The 20,844-nt window shown below is 41.7% G+C and overlaps 1 protein-coding gene across 6 annotated transcripts in view; it reads right to left on the bottom strand.

The window, feature by feature from the left end:
• The window catches only part of ATP6V0A1 (ATPase H+ transporting V0 subunit a1), a 110,551-nt gene extending 89,951 nt beyond the window's left edge, over positions 1–20,600 (bottom strand). Inside the window, exon 1 of one of the 6 annotated variants that reach the window (XM_056548158.1) lies at positions 20,366–20,600. The gene's annotated coding sequence lies outside the window, so the exon portion shown is untranslated. The remainder of the gene's footprint in view (positions 1–20,365) is intronic. The other 5 variants (XM_056548157.1, XM_056548153.1, XM_056548152.1 and 2 more) reach the window with 5 other exon arrangements.
• Between the last annotated feature and the right edge of the window lie 244 nt (positions 20,601–20,844).

Here is a 20,844-nt window from a genome sequence, read left to right as displayed (position 1 = left end):
GACATTCGCCAGTATATCCTTATATGAAGGACACACCAGAGCCCGCACACCAACGCCAAGGTTTCTCAGATGGCACGGGACCTAACGCTAACCTACCTGTGCGTAATAAGCAAAAACCAGGGGCCAGTGGGCAATTACAGCAGCACTAGGTCGACATGCAGCCTGCTCCCAGTTCCCTCCAGCGTGACTGAGCACACATACAATGGAAGGGGGGAGAGAGGCTACAAGCCCCACCCAAGTTGGCTGATATAGGTGCATGGCCTCACAGGTGCAACCCTAATGCTGCCTGGAAAGTGTTCAAGGCGCATTAACATATGGAGTTTACACACCTCCAAGTATAAATTTACAAACAACAACAAAAAACGTGGTCTCAAATGGCTGAAGGTGCTCAATCCCAAATGCATTTGGGATTGAGCACCTTCAGCCATTTGAGACCACGTTTTTTGTTGTTGTTTGTAAATTTATACTTGGAGGTGTGTAAACTCCATATGTTAATGCGCCTTGAACACTTTCCAGGCAGCATTAGGGTTGCACCTGTGAGGCCATGCACCTATATCAGCCAACTTGGGTGGGGCTTGTAGCCTCTCTCCCCCCTTCCATTGTATGTGTGCTCAGTCACGCTGGAGGGAACTGGGAGCAGGCTGCATGTCGACCTAGTGCTGCTGTAATTGCCCACTGGCCCCTGGTTTTTGCTTATTACGCACAGGTAGGTTAGCGTTAGGTCCCGTGCCATCTGAGAAACCTTGGCGTTGGTGTGCGGGCTCTGGTGTGTCCTTCATATAAGGATATACTGGCGAATGTCTCAATTTTAACATCAGTGTTGAGGGATTAGCCAATGTCACTGTATACATCTACCACAGTAGTGCACCTTAATTTCTGTATTGTATTATTCTAATTGTTACACATCCCCACCGTCTATCTGGTGTAGGATTCTATTGTGGCACTTGTAGTCCGCTGCAGGCATCCTCCATTGTATGCATTTTTATGCTGGGGATCGCCCCTAGCAACGGACTACAAGGGCAGGATCTGCTCCCCCAGTATATATGCACAACTGCATTTGGGATTGAGCACCTTCAGCCATTTGAGACCACGTTTTTTGTTGTTGAGTGTCAGCAATGAGTCCAGATCTAAATCCCATTGATCACCTGTGGAGAGATCTTATAATTACTGTTGGGAAAAGGCGCCTTCCAATAAGAGACCTGGAGCAGTTTGTAAAGGAAGAGTGGTCCAACATTCCGGCTGAGAGGTGTAAGAAGCTTATTGATGGTTATAGGAAGAGTGGTCCAACATTCCGGCTGAGAGGTGTAAGAAGCTTATTGATGGTTATAGGAAGAGTGGTCCAACATTCCGGCTGAGAGGTGTAAGAAGTAGCGATCGACCGATTATCGGTATGGCCGATATTATCGGCCGATAATCACGATTTTGGGCATTATCGGTATCGGCAATTATCTTGCCGATAATCCGATAACGCCCCGCCCCCCACACCGCCACCGCCACCCCCCCCGACCCTCCGCACCGCACCCCCGACCCCCCGCACCGTGTCGCACCCCCCACCGTGATGCTGGGCAGTATACCGGTATGGATTTTTGGCCATACCGCTATACCGGTCGGGCCCCTTCCCCACCCTCTGAGTCAATAAAAAAATTAAACTTACCCGTAATGAGGGTGGTCCGGGCCATCCATTCTTCCTTCCTGTAGTGTACGGGGGCGTTCCGGGTGAAGAGTGAACCGGTCCGGGCTGTCCTTCTTCTCCGGCGGTCATCTTCTCCACTCCGGGCAGGCTCCGGCCTAGTACACTGCATAGACGCCGCTATGCCGTGACGTCAGGTGCGTCGCTGCGCACGGGCGTCACTGCGCAGCGGCGTCTATGCAGCGTACTAGGCCGGAGCCTGCCCGGAGTGGAGAAGATGACCCCCGGAGAAGGAGGACAGCCCGGACCGGACCACCCTCCACCCGGAACGCCCCCGGACACTACATGAACGATGGATGGATGGCCCGGATCACCCTGACAGGTAGGGGAGAGAAGCGGGTGGTGGCGGTGGCGGTCTATGGCCCCGCAAAAGCCACTGCAGATCATTGATTTAAAGCGCCCGCTTTAAATCAATGATCTGCAGCGGTGTCGCAGGGGGTTAAATAGCCGATAACTTATACCGATATTCCGGTATAAGTTATCGGCTATCGGCCCTAACCTCCACCGATTATCGGTATCGGTAAGAAGCTTATTGATGGTTATAGGAAGACACTGATTTCACTTATTTTTTCCAAAGGGTGTGCAACCAAATATTAAGTTAAGGTGCCAATAATTGTGTCCAGACCATTTTTGGAGTTTGGTGACATTATGTCCAATTTGCTTTTTTTCCTCCCTTTTTTGGTTTAGTTCCAATACACACAAAGGGAATAAACATGTGTATAGCAAAACCTGTGTTACTGCAATCCTTTCCTGTGAGGAATACCTAATTTTCTTAAAAAATTTCAGGGGCGACAACATTTACGGCCATGACTGTAGTAGTTATACACCTCCCCTCCAGCTCTATCTGCATACTGCTGCTATCTCTATGGGATCAGGATATAAAGTAGTTATATCCCTCCCCTCCAGCTCTATCTGTATACTGCTGCTATCTCTATGGGATCAGGATATATAGTATTTATATCCCTCCCCTCCAGCTCTATCTGTATACTGCTGCTATCTCTATGGGATCAGGATATATAGTAGTTATATCCCTCCCCTCCAGCTCTATCTGTATACTGCTGCTATCTCTATGGGATCAGGATATATAGTAGTTATATCCCTCCCCTCCAGCTCTATCTGTATACTGCTGCTATCTCTATGGGATCAGGATATATAGTAGTTATATCCCTCCCCCCCAGCTCTATCTGTATACTGCTATCTCTAGAGGATATGTTTTACGCTGGGTTCACATATGTTCTGCGTTCGGCTCAGTGAATCCAGCCTAAAACTTTATGTAACTGAGGACCATCACTTCTCCTATAGATTTACCTTCCTATATGACTGGTGACCATGCAGTATACACGTCCCCTATAGATTTACCTTCCTATATGAATGGTGACCATGCAGTATACACGTCCCCTATACATTTACCTTCCTATATGAATGGTGACCATGCAGTATACACGTCTCCTATATATTTACCTTCCTATATGAATGGTGACCATGCAGTATACACGTCTCCTATAGATTTACCTTCCTATATGACTGGTGACCATGCAGTATACACGTCCCCTATAAATTTATCCTCCTATATGAATGGTGACCATGCAGTATACAAGTCCCCTATAGATTTATCCTCCTATATGAATGGTGACCATGCAGTATACAAGTCCCCTATAGATTTATCCTCCTATGAATGGTGACCATGCAGTATACACGTCTCCTATAGATTTACCTTCCTATATGAATGGTGACCATGCAGTATACACGTCCCCTATAGATTTACCTTCCTATATGAATGGTGACCATGCAGTATACACGTCCCCTATAGATTTACCTTCCTATATGAATGGTGACCATGCAGTATACACGTCCCCTATATATTTACCTTCCTATATGAATGGTGACCATGCAGTATACACGTCTCCTATAGATTTGCCTTCCTATATGAATGGTGACCATGCAGTATACACGTCTCCTATAGATTTACCTTCCTATATGAATGGTGACCATGCAGTATACACGTCCCCTATAGATTTACCTTCCTATATGAATGGTGACCATGCAGTATACACGTCCCCTATAGATTTATCCTCCTATATGAATGGTGACCATGCAGTATACACGTCCCCTATATATTTGCCTTCCTATATGAATGGTGACCATGCAGTATACACGTCCCCTATAGATTTACCTTCCTATATGAATGGTGACCATGCAGTATACACGTCCCCTATAGATTTACCTTCCTATATGAATGGTGACCATGCAGTATACACGTCCCCTATAGATTTACCTTCCTATATGAATGGCGACCATGCAGTATACACGTCCCCTATAGATTTACCTTCCTATATGAATGGTGACCATGCAGTATACACGTCCCCTATAGATTTACCTTCCTATATGAATGGTGACCATGCAGTATACACGTCCCCCATAGATTTATCCTCCTATATGAATGGTGACCATGCAGTATACACGTCCCCTATAGATTTATCCTCCTATATGAATGGTGACCATGCAGTATACACGTCTCCTATAGATTTATCCTCCTATATGAATGGTGAACATGCAGTATACACGTCTCCTATAGATTCATCTTCCTATATGAATGGTGACCATGCAGTATACACGTCCCCTATAGATTTACCTTCCTATATGAAAGGTGACCATGCAGTATACACGTCTCCTATAGATTTACCTTCCTATATGAATGGTGACCATGCAGTATACACGTCCCCTATATATTTACCTTCCTATATGAATGATGACCATGCAGTATACACGTCCCCTATAGATTTACCTTCCTATATGAATGGTGACCATGCAGTATACACGTCCCCTATAGATGTATCCTCCTATATGAATGGTGACCATGCAGTATACACGTCTCCTATAGATTTATCTTCCTATATGAACGGTGACCATGCAGTATACACGTCTCCTATAGATGTATCCTCCTATATGAATGGTGACCATGCAGTATACACGTCTCCTATAGATTTATCTTCCTATATGAATGGTGACCATGCAGTATACACGTCTCCTATAGATTTATCCTCCTATATGAATAGTGACCATGCAGTATACACGTCCCCTATAGATTTACCCTCCTATATGAATGGTGACCATGCAGTATACACGTCTCCTATAGATTTACCCTTCTATATGAATGGTGACCATGCAGTATACACGTCTCCTATATATTTACCTTCGTATATGAATGGTGACCATGCAGTATACACGTCCCCTATACATTTACCTTCCTATATGAATGGTGACCATGCAGTATACACATCTCCTATAGATTTACCTTCCTATATGAATGGTGACCATGCAGTATACACGTCCCCTATATATTTATCCTCCTATATGAATGGTGACCATGCAGTATACACGTCCCCTACATATTTACCTTCCTATATGAATGGTGACCATGAAGTATACACGTCCCCTATAGATTTACCTTCCTATATGAATGGTGACCATGCAGTATACACGTCCCCTATATATTTACCTTCCTATATGAATGATGACCATGCAGTATACACGTCTCCTATAGATTTACCTTCCTATATGAATGGTGACCATGCAGTATACACATCCCCTATAGATTTACCTTCCTATATGAATGGTGACCATGCAGTATACACGTTTCCTATAGATTTACCTTCCTATATGAATGGTGACCATGCAGTATACACATCCCCTATAGATTTACCTTCCTATATGAATGGTGACCATGCAGTATACACGTCTCCTATAGATTTGCCTTCCTATATGAACGGTGACCATGCAGTATACACATCCCCTATAGATTTACCTTCCTATATGAATGGTGACCATGCAGTATACACGTCCCCTATAGATTTACCTTCCTATATGAATGGTGACCATGCAGTATACACGTCCCCTATAGATTTACCTTCCTATATGAATGGTGACCATGCAGTATACACGTCCCCTATATATTTATCTTCCTATATGAACGGTGACCATGCAGTATACACGTCCCCTATAGATTTACCTTCCTATATGAATGGTGACCATGCAGTATACACGTCTCCTATAGATTTACCTTACTATATGAATGGTGACCATGCAGTATACACGTCTCCTATAGATTTACCTTCCTATATGAATGGTGACCATGCAGTATACACATCCCCTATAGATTTACCTTCCTATATGAATGGTGACCATGCAGTATACACGTCTCCTATAGATTTACCTTCCTATATGAATGGTGACCATGCAGTATACACGTCCCCTATAGATTTACCTTCCTATATGAATGGTGACCATGCAGTATACACGTCTCCTATAGATTTACCTTCCTATATGGTGACCATGCAGTATACACGTCTCCTATAGATTTACCTTCCTATATGGTGACCATGCAGTATACACGTCTCCTATAGATTTACCTTCCTATATGGTGACCATGCAGTATACACGTCTCCTATAGATTTACCTTCCTATATGAATGGTGACCATGCAGTATACACGTCCCCTATACATTTACCTTCCTATATGAATGGTGACCATGTAGTATACACGTCCCCTATAGATTTACCTTCCTATATGAATGGTGACCATGCAGTATACACGTCACCTATAGATTTACCTTCCTATATGAATGGTGACCATGCAGTATACACGTCTCCTATAGATTTACCTTCCTATATGAATGGTGACCATGCAGTATACACGTCTCCTATAGATTTACCTTCCTATATGAATGGTGACCATGCAGTATACACGTCTCCTATAGATTTACCTTCCTATATGAATGGTGACCATGCAGTATACACGTCCCCTATAGATTTATCCTCCTATATGAATGGTGACCATGCAGTATACACGTCCCCTATAGATTTACCTTCCTATATGAATGGTGACCATGCAGTATACACGTCCCCTATAGATTTACCTTCCTATATGAATGGTGACCATGCAGTATACACGTCCCCTATAGATTTACCTTCCTATAAGAATGGTGACCATGCAGTATACACGTCCCCTATAGATTTACCTTCCTATATGAATGGTGACCATGCAGTATACACGTCTCCTATAGATTTACCTTCCTATATGAATGGTGACCATGCAGTATACACGTCCCCTATAGATTTACCTTCCTATATGAATGGTGACCATGCAGTATACACGTCCCCTATAGATTTACCTTCCTATATGAATGGTGACCATGCAGTATACACGTCTCCTATAGATTTACCTTCCTATATGAATGGTGACCATGCAGTATACACGGCTCCTATAGATTTACCTTCCTATATGGTGACCATGCAGTATACATGTCCCCTATAGATTTACCTGCCTATATGAATGGTGACCATGCAGTATACACGTCCCCTATAGATTCATAGTCATTTTATGAATCATTCTTCCTATTACTTGTGTTATCACGAGGAGCGTCTGACACCTCTGCAGCACGAATATACTTTGACCTGAACGCAGGACGGCGGCTGATGTCACAGCGACCCGTTCTGCAATGATTTACAAACCTGAAGAAAAAAACAATAGCTGAAGAAGTGCGCGTCCTCCCGGCGGTGTCACCGTATCCGGCTGAGGAATTATTTATGGCTCTCCTTCACCTAGCAAAAGCATATATGCAACCTGTATAGTCACTTGCATTACATTAGCGCAGTGTTTTCTAAACAGGGCGCCTCCAGCTGTTGCAAAACTACAACTCCCAGCATGCCCGGACAGCCGAAGGCTGTCCGGGCATGCTGGGAGTTGTAGTTTTGCAGCAGTTGCAGATGTTTATATTGCGGTATAATAGAAGACTATGAACAGTGTATGCAATTAAAAGATTTCATGTAATAGTCTCTTATGGGGGCTAAAAAAAAAATAGTCAAAAACTTACTTTAGAAATTGTTATAAATTTAAAGGGGTTATCCAGGAAAAATCTCACATATATATATCTCAACTGGCTTTAGAAAGTTAAACAGATTTGTAAATTACTTCTATTAAAAAAAAATATATAATAATCCTTTCAGTACTTATGAGCTGCTGAAGTTGAGTTGTTCTTCTCTGTCTAACTGCTCTCTGATGACACCTGTCTCGGGAACCGCCCAGTTTAGAAGCAAATCCCCATAGCAAACCTCTTCTACTCTGTGCAGTTCCCGAGACAAGCAGAGATGTCAGCAGAGAGCACTGTGGTCAGACAGAAAAGAACAACTCAATTTCAGCAGCTGATAATTATTGGAAGGATTAAGATTTTTTAATAGAAGCAATTTACAAATCTGTTTAACTTTCTGGAGCCAATTGACATAAAAAAAATAAAAATAAAATTTTTTTCTTGAAATACCCCTTTAACCCCTTAAGGACTCAGCCCATTTTGGCCTTAAGGACTCAGACAATTTAATTTTAACGTTTTCATTTTTTCCTCCTCGCCTTCTAAAAATCATAACTCTTTTATATTTTCATCCACAGACTAGTATGAGGGCTTGTTTTTTGCGCGACCAGTTGTCCTTTGTAATGACATCACTCATTATATCATAAAATGTATGGCGCAACCAAAAAACACTATTTTTGTGGGGAAATTAAAACGAAAAACGCAATTTTGCTAATTTTGGAAGGTTTTGTTTTCACGCCGTACAATTTATGGTAAAATTGACATGTGTTCTTTATTCTGAGGGTCAATACGATTAAAATGATACCCATTATTACATACTTTTATATTATTTTTGGGCTTAAAAAAAATCACAAACTTTTTAAACAAATTAGTACGTTTATAATCCCTTTATTTTGATGACCTCTAACTTTTTTATTTTTCCGTATAAGTGGCGGTATGGGGGCTCATTTTTTGCGCCATGATCTGTACTTTTTTTTGATACCACATTTGCATATAAAAAACTTTTAATAAATTTTTTATAATTTTTTTTTTAATAAAATGTATTAAAAAAGTAGGAATTTTGGACTTTTAAATTTTTTTTCGTTCACGCCGTTCACCGTACGGGATCATTAACATTTTATTTTAATAGTTCGTACATTTACGCACGCGGCGATACCAAATATGTCTATAAAAAATGTTTTTTACGCTTTTTGGGGGTAAAATAGGAAAAAACGGACGTTTTACTTTTTTATTGGGGGAGGGGATTTTTCACTTTTTTTTTACTTTTACTTTTACATTTTTTTTTACACTTGAATAGTCCCCATAGGGGACTATTCATAGCAATACCATGATTGCTAATACTGATCTGTTCTATGTATAGGACATAGAACCAGGGGCGGACATATCGCCTGTGCAGCAGGTTCAGCTGCACAGGGGCCCAGCGTGTGAGGGGGCCCGCCCTCACACGCTGGGCCAGTCCTACCATCGGACCCAGTGCACAGGGCCGCCATCAGGGGGTAAACCCATACACTTGTATGGGGCCCGGAGCTTCAGGGAGGCCCGGACGACCCTGTACTTTTTTTTTTCCGGCTAGTCAGTGAGTGACTGCGACTGTCACTCACTGACTCCTGGCTGGGTACCTGTCAGAACTATGACCGGGCCACATAGTCTGGGGGGCCCGCAGGACTATGAGGCCCGCTCTTTCTAGGGCGCGGGCCCCTTAAGAAGTACGGCAGGGCCGGACAGGCCAGGGGCTGATGGGAGTCGACGTGCCCCGCGCAGGCACGCACGTCTACTCCAGTCACCTGACCTGTCCCGGCGCGATCTCCAGTCCATCATCTTCCCGACGGATCCTCCCCATGCAGTGACACTCTGACAGGAGCAGGGGAACAGGTGCTTGGGGTGTTATAGGGGTGATGAGAGGGGGGGGGTTATGGGGGTAATGAGAGGTGCAGGGGGTGTTATGGGGGGATGAGAGGTGCATGGGGAGGTTATGGGGGTGATGAGAGGTGCAGGGGGTTATGGGGGTAATGAGAGGTGCAGGGGGGTGTTATGGGGGGGATGAGAGGTGCAGGGGGTGTTATGGGGGGATGAAAGGTGCATGGGGAGGTTATGGGGTAATGAGAGGTGCAGGGGGGTGTTATGGGGGTAATGAGAGGTGCAGGGGGGTGTTATGGGGGTAATGAGAGGTGCAGGGGTGTGTTATGGGGGGATGAGAGGTGCAGGGGGTGTTATGGGGGGATGAAAGGTGCATGGGGAGGTTATGGGGGTGATGAGAGGTGCAGGGGGGTTATGGGGGTGATGAGAGGTGCAGGGGGGTTATGGGGGTGATGAGAGATGCAGGGGAGGTTATGGGGGTGATGAGAGATGCAGGGGGTGTTATGGGAGTGATGAGAGATGCAGGGGGTGTTATGGGGGTGATGAGGTGCAGGGGGGGTTATGGGGGTGATAAGAGGTGCAGGAGGGTGTTATGGGGGTGAAGAGAGGTGCAGGGGGGTGTTATGGGGGTGGTGAGAGATGCAGGGGGCATTATAATAGTGATGAGGAGAGGTGCGGGGGTTATAGTAGTGATGAGGAGAGGTGCGGGGGTTATAGTAGTGATGAGGAGAGGTGCGGGGGTTATAGTAGAGATGATAAGAGGTGCGGGAGTTATAGTAGTGATGAGGAGAGGTGTGTGGGGGGGTTATAGTAGTGATGAGGAGAGGTGTGTGGGGGGGTTATAGTAGTGATGAGGAGAGGTGCGGGGGGTTATAGTAGTGATGAGGAGAGGTGCAGGGGTTATAGTAGTGATGAGGAGAGGTGCGGGGGGGTTATAGTAGTGATGAGGAGAGGTGCGGGGGGTTATAGTAGTGATGAGGAGAGGTGCGGGGGTTTATAGTAGTGATGAGGAGAGGTGCAGGGGGGGTTATAGCAGTGATGAGGAGAGGTGCAGGGGTTATAGTAGTGATGAGGAGAGGTGTGGGGGGGTTATAGTAGTGATGAGGAGAGGTGCGGGGTGGTTATAGTAGTGATGAGGAGAGGTGCGGGGGTGGTTATAGTAGTGTTGAGGAGAGGTTTGGCAGGGGTTATGGGGGTGATGAGGAATGATGAGGACACAGAGGATAAGAGGTATTATATTTAGTGGGTATAGTGTGTGGCAGGATTATATTTAGTGGGTACAGTGTATAGCAGTATTATATTCAGGGTACAGTGTGTGGCAGGATTATATTTAGTGGGTACAGTGTATAGCAGTATTATACTCAGGTTACAGTGTATAGCATTATTATATTCAGGGTACGGTGTGTGGCAGGATTATATTAGTGGGCACAGTGTGTAGCAGTATTATATTCAGGGTACAGTGTATAGCAGTATTATATTCAGGGTACAGTGTGTGGCAGTATTATATTTAGTGGGTACAATGTGTGGCAGTATTATATTCGGAGTACAGTGTGTGGCAGTATTATATTCAGGTTACAGTGTGTAGCAGGATTATATTTAGTGGATACAGTGTATAGCAGTATTATATTTAGTGGGTACAGTGTACAGCAGTATTGTATTCAGGTTACAGTGTCTGGCAATATTATATTTAGGGTACAGTGTGGGGCAGTATTTTATTTAGGGTACAGTGTGTGACAGTATTTTATTTAGGGTACTGTGTGGGGCAGTATTATATTTAGTGGGTACAGTGAATAGCAGTATTATATTTAGTGGGTACAGTGTATGGCAGTATGCTATTCATGGTACAGTGTGTGGCAGTATTATATTCAGGGTACAGTGTGTGGCAGTATTATATTTAGTGGGTACAGTGTATAGCAGTATTATATTCAGGGTACAGTGTGGGGCAGTATTTTATTTAGGTTACACTTTCTGGCAAGGTTATAATGATTATTGTCTTCATGCAGAGGATGAGGATCTGCTGACAGTGAGGAGCCAATGATGTCTGGAGGTCAGACTCTGCAGAGAAGATGGAGCTGGGGGAAGACCTGGTCTCTGGACCAGATGAAGAAGAAAAGATAACAGAGAAGATATAAGTCAGAAGACGTCACTCAGGTCACTGACATCATTGTGTGTTCTTATGACTGTCCCATCAGAGCTGTAGTCACTTGTAAGTTCTGCAGTGATGATGGGTAAAACTGTGTCCAATCTGTGTCTCTTCAGCTGTTACAAAACTACAACTCCCATTGCCTGAGGCTCTCCAGACATGATGGGAGTTTTAGCTTTCCAACAGCTGGAGAACCACTTCAACCAAGGTGATCGGTGGGGGTCTCAGGCCTTGAGTTGTGTAAGGGGCCCCGAAATTTCTGATGGCAGCCCTGCCAGTGCACATATGACAGGGAAACCAGTCTTGCCCAGTCACTAAACTGCTACTTACATCTGCCCATGGGGACTTCCTGGCTGAGGTGCGTGCAGTGAGTGACGTCATCGCAAGCACCTGGACGCTGACGTCCAGCGCAGAGCGTGCGATGATGTCACTTATAGCGCGCACCTCGGCCAGGAAGTCCCCATGGGCAGATGTAAGTAGTGCAGGCCAGGTAAGAGTGTGTGGGTGAGTGAGAGTGTGTGTGTGTTTGTTTGTTGGGGTTATGCTACACTACCTTATGTGGGGAATCTATGCTACCTAATGTGGGGAATATATGCTACACTACCTTATGTGGGGAATCTATGCTACCTAATGTGGGGAATATATGCTATGCTACCTAATGTGGGGAATCTATGCTACCTAATGTGGGGAATATATGCTATGCTACCTAATGTGGGGAATATATGCTATGCTACCTAATGTGGGGAATATATGCTACACTACCTTATGTGGGGAATCTATGCTACCTAATGTGGGGAATATATGCTATGCTACCTAATGTGGGGAATCTATGCTACCTAATGTGGGGAATATATGCTATGCTACCTAATGTGGGGAATATATGCTATGCTACCTAATGTGGGGAATATATGCTACGCTACCTAATGTGGGGAATCTATGCTACGCTACCTAATGTGGGGAATCTATGCTACGCTACCTAATGTGGGGAATCTATGCTACGCTACCTAATGTGGGGAATCTATGCTACGCTACCTAATGTGGGGAATCTATGCCACGCTACCTAATGTGGGGAATCTATGCCACGCTACCTAATGTGGGGAATCTATGCCATGCTACCTAATGTGGGGAATATATGCTATGCTACGCTACCTAATGTGGGGCTACGCTACCTAATGTAGGGAATCTATGCTACGCTACCTAATGTGGGGAATATATGCTGCGCTACCTAATGTGGGGAATATATGCTACGCTACCTAATGTGGGGAAATTATGCTACGTTACCTAATGTGGGGAAACTATGCAATGCTACCTAATGTGGGGAATATATGCTACATACTGTGGGGAAACTATGCTACCTAATGTGGGGAATCTATGCTACCTAATGTGGGGGAACTGCTGAGTATCTAATGCAGATTAATGTGAGTTGCAGTGCAATTTTATGGCATATTACTTTTTTTTTGGGGGGGGGGGGGGGGGGGAGGGGGGCCCAGGCACATTCTTTGCACAGGGGCCCCCTGTTGTCTGTGTCCGCCCCTGCATAGAACAGATCAGTATTATCGGTCATCTCCTGCTCTGGTCTGCTCGATCACAGACCAGAGCAGGAGACGCCGGGAGCCGCACGGAGGAAGGAGAGGGGACCTCCGTGCGGCGTTATGAATGATCGGATCCCCGCAGCAGCGCTACGGGCGATCCGATCGTTCATTTAAATCGCGAACCGCCGCAGATGAGGGGTTAATGGCGGACGCCCGCGAGATCGCGGGCGTCGGCCATTGCCGGCGGGTCCCTGGCTGCGATCAGCAGCCGGGATCAGCCGCGCATGACACGGGCATCGCTCCGATGCCCGCGGTTATGCTTAGGACGTAAATGTACGTCCTGGTGCGTTAAGTACCACCTCACCAGGACGTACATTTACGTCCTGCGTCCTTAAGGGGTTAAATAAGACCCTCCCCTAATAAAAGTTTATATCGCCCACCTTTTCCCATTAAAAAAACATAATAATAATGTAAACAAAAATAAACATACTATTTGGTATGGCCGTGTGCAGAAATGTCCGAACGATTCAAACAGAAGTCTAATTAAACCGCACGGTGAATGGCGTAAACGGAAAGAAATATCAAAATCCAGAATTACTGATTTTTGGTTGGATAAAATGCTATTAACAAGTCCCATCACAACAAAAATGGTACCGATAAAAACTACAGATCAGGTCGCCAAAAATGACCCTCATACAGCCGCGTATACGGAAAAAATAAAAGGGTAATATGGGTCAGAAGAGGAGAATTTTAAGCGTATTTATTTTCTTACAAAAAGAAGGGTTAAAGGGGTACTCCGATGGAAAACATTTTTTATTTTATTTTTTCAAATCAATTGGTGCCAGAAAGTAAAACAGATTTGTAAATTACTTCTCTTAAAAAATATTTGTCCTTCCGGTACTTATTAGCAGCTGTATGCTACAGAGGAAATTGTTTTCTTTTTGAATTTCTTTTTTGTCTTGCCCACAGTGCTCTCTGCTGACACCTCTGTCCATTTTAGGAACTGTCCAGAGCAGGAGAGGTTTGCTATGGGGATTTTCTCTTGCTCTGGTCAGTTCCTGACATGGACAGAGGTGTCAGCAGAGAGCACTGTGGGCAAGACAAAAAAGAAATTCAAAAAGAAAAGAATTTCCTCTGTGGCATACAGCTGCTAATAAATACTGGAAGGATTAAGATTTTTTAATAGAAGTAATTTACAAATCTGCTTCCCCCCCCCCCCCACTAGAGATCTTCTCCCCTATCCAAAGGAATCGCGGGCGTCCACAGCGATTTCGGCTGCGGCACCCCAGACAGACTTCGCAAACTTCGCTCTGTGCCAGATGACTTGCGATGCGGGGCGGATGTTCACGATGTCACTGCCACGCCCCCTCAATGCAAGTCTATGGGGCGGGGCGTGGCGCCCGTCATGCCCCCTTCCGTAGACTTGCACCGAATGGGGCGTGGCCGTGATGTCGCGATTCTCCTGCGCTGCACCCAATGCTCTAAACAAACGCCGGGTGCAGCATGGAGATGGTGGGGGTCCTTTAGATAGGGGATAAGATGTCTAGGGGCGGAGTACCCCTTTAAAGAAGAATCAGACAATCAGACACACCTGTTAGTAATTAAAAAAAATAAACACAAAAATAAAAACGCCTTTTTTTTTGTAGTTTTTCATTTTTATAAAGCCAGGTTCACACAGTGAAATTTCCGTATGCGGAATTGCGCGCCTTAGAATTCCGCACGGAGATTACGAAGCAGCAGAGTCCACGTGATATCTAAGGGACTCAGCTGCGCCGTGCACATGGTGAATTTCCGCAGCATATACGGAAATCCCAATTTCGGAGTCCGCAGAAAGAGCAGACATGTCTATCCTTTCTGCGGCGTCCACACGGAAATGCATTGCTGTCTAGGAGATGGGGCATTCCCGAGCGGTCCTAGCGCCTCCATGTTCTGCCGGCGCTCTGCTCTCAAGGGAATGTCCGCACGGAAATTTTCCCAGCGCACATTCTCCAGTGTGAACATAACCTAAATGACAGCGTGTTGTAGATTTAGCATTTTTTTTCCCCGACTTTGTGGCGTTTTACCTCCATTACAGATAGGAATGAAAAAAAAAAACAAAAAAAAAAAAACACACGAATATCTATATCAGTGTTTCCCAACCAGGGTGCCCCCAGCTGTTGCGAAACTACAACTCCCAGCATGCCCGGACAGCCTTTGGCTGTCCGGGCATGCTGGGAGTTGTAGTTTTGCAACAGCTGGAGGCACCCTGGTTGGGAAACACTGATCTATATATTGCTCTTTTTTTTTTTTTTTGCCATTTTTGGCATCCCCCCCACCCCCCACATCCGTTCTCAAAGAATCACATGACTTGTAAGGAGGAAATAAAAAAAAAACACTCCAAAAACGACTTTAATTCCCAAGATGCAGATTTTGTGTCTTTTCCCCCCCCCCCCCTAAATAAAGTGCATTAGTACAGACGTTTTTATTTAGCGTTTAATCCCTTGCTGTTTTTTTTTTTTTGTTTTTTTTTTGTTACTACAGGTCATGTGATTCTTATCATGTGACTCCAGGAATTCTATTGAAGCCATAAAGAACACAAATATTCATACAGAGCGGAATTTAGCGTAAAAATTCCCCTCGGAAATTCCGATGTATTGTTTTCAATGGGATTCTGCTGCACCGTGCACGTGGCGGGATCACGGTCAGGCCAGGACTTATGGCGGTATTTTTGCATCAGGGTTACCGCCGTATTACGCCCGCGTGAAACCGACTTAACATGAAACGGTAAAATATCCATTTTCACCAAGGAAGATCGGCAGAATAAATATTTATATCATTAGGGAAGAATAAGTGACAGTGAATGAAGGTCCAGAGAACAATATATCAGAGTGATGGACGCCTCATCGTCATATCATAAACTGCACACACAGAAAGTGGGGGTCTCCAGCTGTTGACAAATGTTGTCCGGACATGCTGGGAGTTGTGGTATTGTAACAGCTGGAGAGCAACAAGTTGGAGATCAGTGCCAGATGAAGCACTATAGTATATAGATAGATAGATGGATGGATAGATAGATAGATAGATATGAGATAGATAGATAGATAGATATGAGATAGATAGATAGATAGATATGAGATAGATAGATAGATAGATATGAGATAGATAGATAGATAGATATGAGATAGATAGATAGATAGATATGAGATAGATGTGAGATAGATAGATATGAGATAGATAGATAGATAGATAGATATGAGATAGATAGATATGAGATAGATAGATATGAGATAGATAGATAGGAGATAGATAGATAGGAGATAGATAGATAGGAGATAGATAGATAGATAGATATGAGATAGATAGATATGAGATAGATGATAGATATGAGATAGATGATAGATATGAGATAGATAGATATGAGATAGATAGATAGGAGATAGATAGATAGGAGATAGATAGATAGGAGATAGATAGATAGATAGATATGAGATAGATAGATAGGAGATATGAGATAGATAGATAGATATGAGATAGATAGATAGATATGAGATAGATAGATAGATATGAGATAGATAGATAGATATGAGATAGATAGATAGATATGAGACAGATAGATAGATATGAGATAGATAGATATGAGATAGATGATAGATATGAGATAGATGATAGATATGAGATAGATGATAGATATGAGATAGATGATAGATATGAGATAGATGATAGATATGAGATAGATGATAGATATGAGATAGATGATAGATATGAGATAGATGATAGATATGAGATAGATGATAGATATGAGATAGATGATAGATATGAGATAGATGATAGATATGAGATAGATGATAGATATGAGATAGATAGATAGATAGATATGAGATAGATAGATAGATATGAGATAGATAGATAGATATGAGATAGATAGATAGATAGATATGAGATAGATGATAGATATGAGATAGATAGATAGATAGATATGAGATAGATAGATAGATATGAGATAGATAGATAGATATGAGATAGACAGATATGAGATAGATAGATAGACAGACATGAGATAGATAGATAGATAGATAGATATGAGATAGATAGATAGATAGATATGAGATAGATAGATATGAGATAGATAGATAGATAGATATGAGATAGATAGATATGAGATAGATAGATAGATAGGAGACAGATAGATAGATAGATATGAGATAGATAGATAGATAGATATGAGATAGATGATAGATATGAGATAGATGATAGATATGAGATAGATGATAGATATGAGATAGATGATAGATATGAGATAGATGATAGATATGAGATAGATGATAGATATGAGATAGATGATAGATATGAGATAGATGATAGATATGAGATAGATGATAGATATGAGATAGATAGATATGAGATAGATAGATATGAGATAGATAGATATGAGATAGATAGATATGAGATAGATAGATATGAGATAGATAGATATGAGATAGATAGATATGAGATAGATAGATATGAGATAGATAGATATGAGATAGATGGATATGAGATAGATAGATATGAGATAGATAGATATGAGATAGATAGATATGAGATAGATAGATATGAGATAGATAGATATGAGATAGATGATAGATATGAGATAGATGATAGATATGAGATAGATGATAGATATGAGATAGATGATAGATATGAGATAGATGATAGATATGAGATAGATGATAGATATGAGATAGATGATAGATATGAGATAGATAGATAGATAGATAGATAGATATGAGATAGATAGATAGATATGAGATAGATAGATAGATAGATAGATATGAGATAGACAGATATGAGATAGATAGATAGACAGACATGAGATAGATAGATAGATAGATAGATAGATATGAGATAGATAGATAGATAGATAGATATGAGATAGATAGGAGACAGATAGATAGATAGATAGATATGAGATAGATAGATAGATAGATATGAGATAGATAGATAGATAGATATGAGATAGATGATAGATATGAGATAGATGATAGATATGAGATAGATGATAGATATGAGATAGATGATAGATATGAGATAGATGATAGATATGAGATAGATGATAGATAGATAGATAGATAGATAGATAGATATGAGATAGATAGATAGATATGAGATAGATAGATAGATAGATAGATATGAGATAGACAGATATGAGATAGATAGATAGACAGACATGAGATAGATAGATAGATAGATAGATAGATATGAGATAGATAGATAGATAGATAGATATGAGATAGATAGATATGAGATAGATAGATAGATAGGAGACAGATAGATAGATAGATATGAGATAGATAGATAGATAGATATGAGATAGATGATAGATATGAGATAGATGATAGATATGAGATAGATGATAGATATGAGATAGATGATAGATATGAGATAGATGATAGATATGAGATAGATGATAGATATGAGATAGATGATAGATATGAGATAGATATGAGATAGATAGATATGAGATAGATAGATATGAGATAGATAGATATGAGATAGATAGATATGAGATAGATAGATATGAGATAGATAGATATGAGATAGATAGATATGAGATAGATAGATATGAGATAGATAGATATGAGATAGATAGATGGATATGAGATAGATGGATATGAGATAGATAGATATGAGATAGATAGATATGAGATAGATAGATATGAGATAGATGATAGATATGAGATAGATGATAGATATGAGATAGATAGATGGATATGAGATAGATGGATATGAGATAGATGGATATGAGATAGATGGATATGAGATAGATAGATATGAGATAGATAGATATGAGATAGATAGATATGAGATAGATGATAGATATGAGATAGATGATAGATATGAGATAGATGATAGATATGAGATAGATAGATATGAGATAGATAGATATGAGATAGATAGATATGAGATAGATAGATATGAGATAGATAGATATGAGATAGATAGATAGATAGATATGAGATAGATAGATATGAGATAGATAGATATGAGATAGATATGAGATAGATATGAGATAGATAGATAGATAGATATGAGATAGATGGATATGAGATAGATATGAGATAGATAGATATGAGATAGATAGATAGATATGAGATAGATAGATAGATAGATATGAGATAGATAGATATGAGATAGATAGATATGAGATAGATAGATATGAGATAGATAGATATGAGATAGATAGATATGAGATAGATAGATAGATAGATATGAGATAGATAGATATGAGATAGATAGATATGAGATAGATAGATATGAGATAGATAGATATGAGATAGATAGATAGATATGAGATAGATGGATATGAGATAGATAGATATGAGATAGATAGATATGAGATAGATAGATATGAGATAGATGGATATGAGATAGATGGATATGAGATAGATAGATATGAGATAGATAGATATGAGATAGATGATAGATATGAGATAGATGATAGATATGAGATAGATAGATATGAGATAGATAGATATGAGATAGATAGATATGAGATAGATAGATATGAGATAGATAGATATGAGATAGATATGAGATAGATAGATAGATAGATATGAGATAGATGGATATGAGATAGATATGAGATAGATAGATAGATAGATATGAGATAGATGGATATGAGATAGATATGAGATAGATAGATATGAGATAGATAGATAGATATGAGATAGATAGATAGATAGATAGATAGATATGAGATAGATGATAGATATGAGATAGATAGATAGATAGATATGAGATAGATAGATATGAGATAGATAGATATGAGATAGATAGATAGATAGATATGAGATAGATAGATATGAGATAGATAGATATGAGATAGATATGAGATAGATAGATAGATAGATATGAGATAGATGGATATGAGATAGATATGAGATAGATAGATATGAGATAGATAGATAGATATGAGATAGATAGATAGATAGATAGATAGATAGATAGATAGATATGAGATAGATGATAGATATGAGATAGATAGATAGATATGAGATAGATAGATAGATATGAGATAGATAGATATGAGATAGATATGAGATAGATAGATATGGAATAAATATGAGGCAGACATAGACAGAACTGTACACACAGCAGACACAGGATGACACCGCAGCCATTGATGTATCTCTCTGTACATTACACAATAGGAGATGACACAATCCTATATACATCACTACAGGACACTGCTCGCTCACGTATATACCCGGCAGCCTCTATAGAAGACCCTATGTGCCCCCCAGACCCCCCGGTCCCCTCACCTTGTAGATGAGCTCAGCATCAGCTGCCCCTTCCTCCTCCGTCCCCCTGGAGATCAGCCCCGTGACGTGCCCTACGTCACAACCACCTCAGGGAATGCGGCGCTCCTGGCCCCGCCCCTTCACAAGCTTTCGGGCTTTAGCGAATGACAAAAGAAGACGGTCAATCCCACAGACGCCTAGGCCGCCATCACTATCCGGACTTTTTACTGTAAGTGTGGAAACGAAGAATCCCGTGTTGCCCATAAGCAATATGGCCGCTGGTGACTGTGCGGCTGGGCTATCACGTGACAGGTTATCCAGAATGGAACGGGGAGGAAGGTGGGGGAATATGCCGCAGAGAGGAGGGTGGGGTCACATGACTTACTGAGCACGTGATGTAGACGGGAGGGGGAGGGGGCGGCTGTGGGGAGACCAGTGTCTCCAGTATTATACATAAGGCCGGTGACGTCATAATAAGAGATTATAATGTTATTTAGTCC

Source organism: Hyla sarda, chromosome 12, assembly GCF_029499605.1.
Source record: "Hyla sarda isolate aHylSar1 chromosome 12, aHylSar1.hap1, whole genome shotgun sequence".
NCBI classification, from domain to species: Eukaryota; Metazoa; Chordata; class Amphibia; order Anura; family Hylidae; genus Hyla; species Hyla sarda.
Note: the sequence above shows the minus strand (reverse complement) of the source record. Positions and strands in the feature narration are given on the sequence as shown.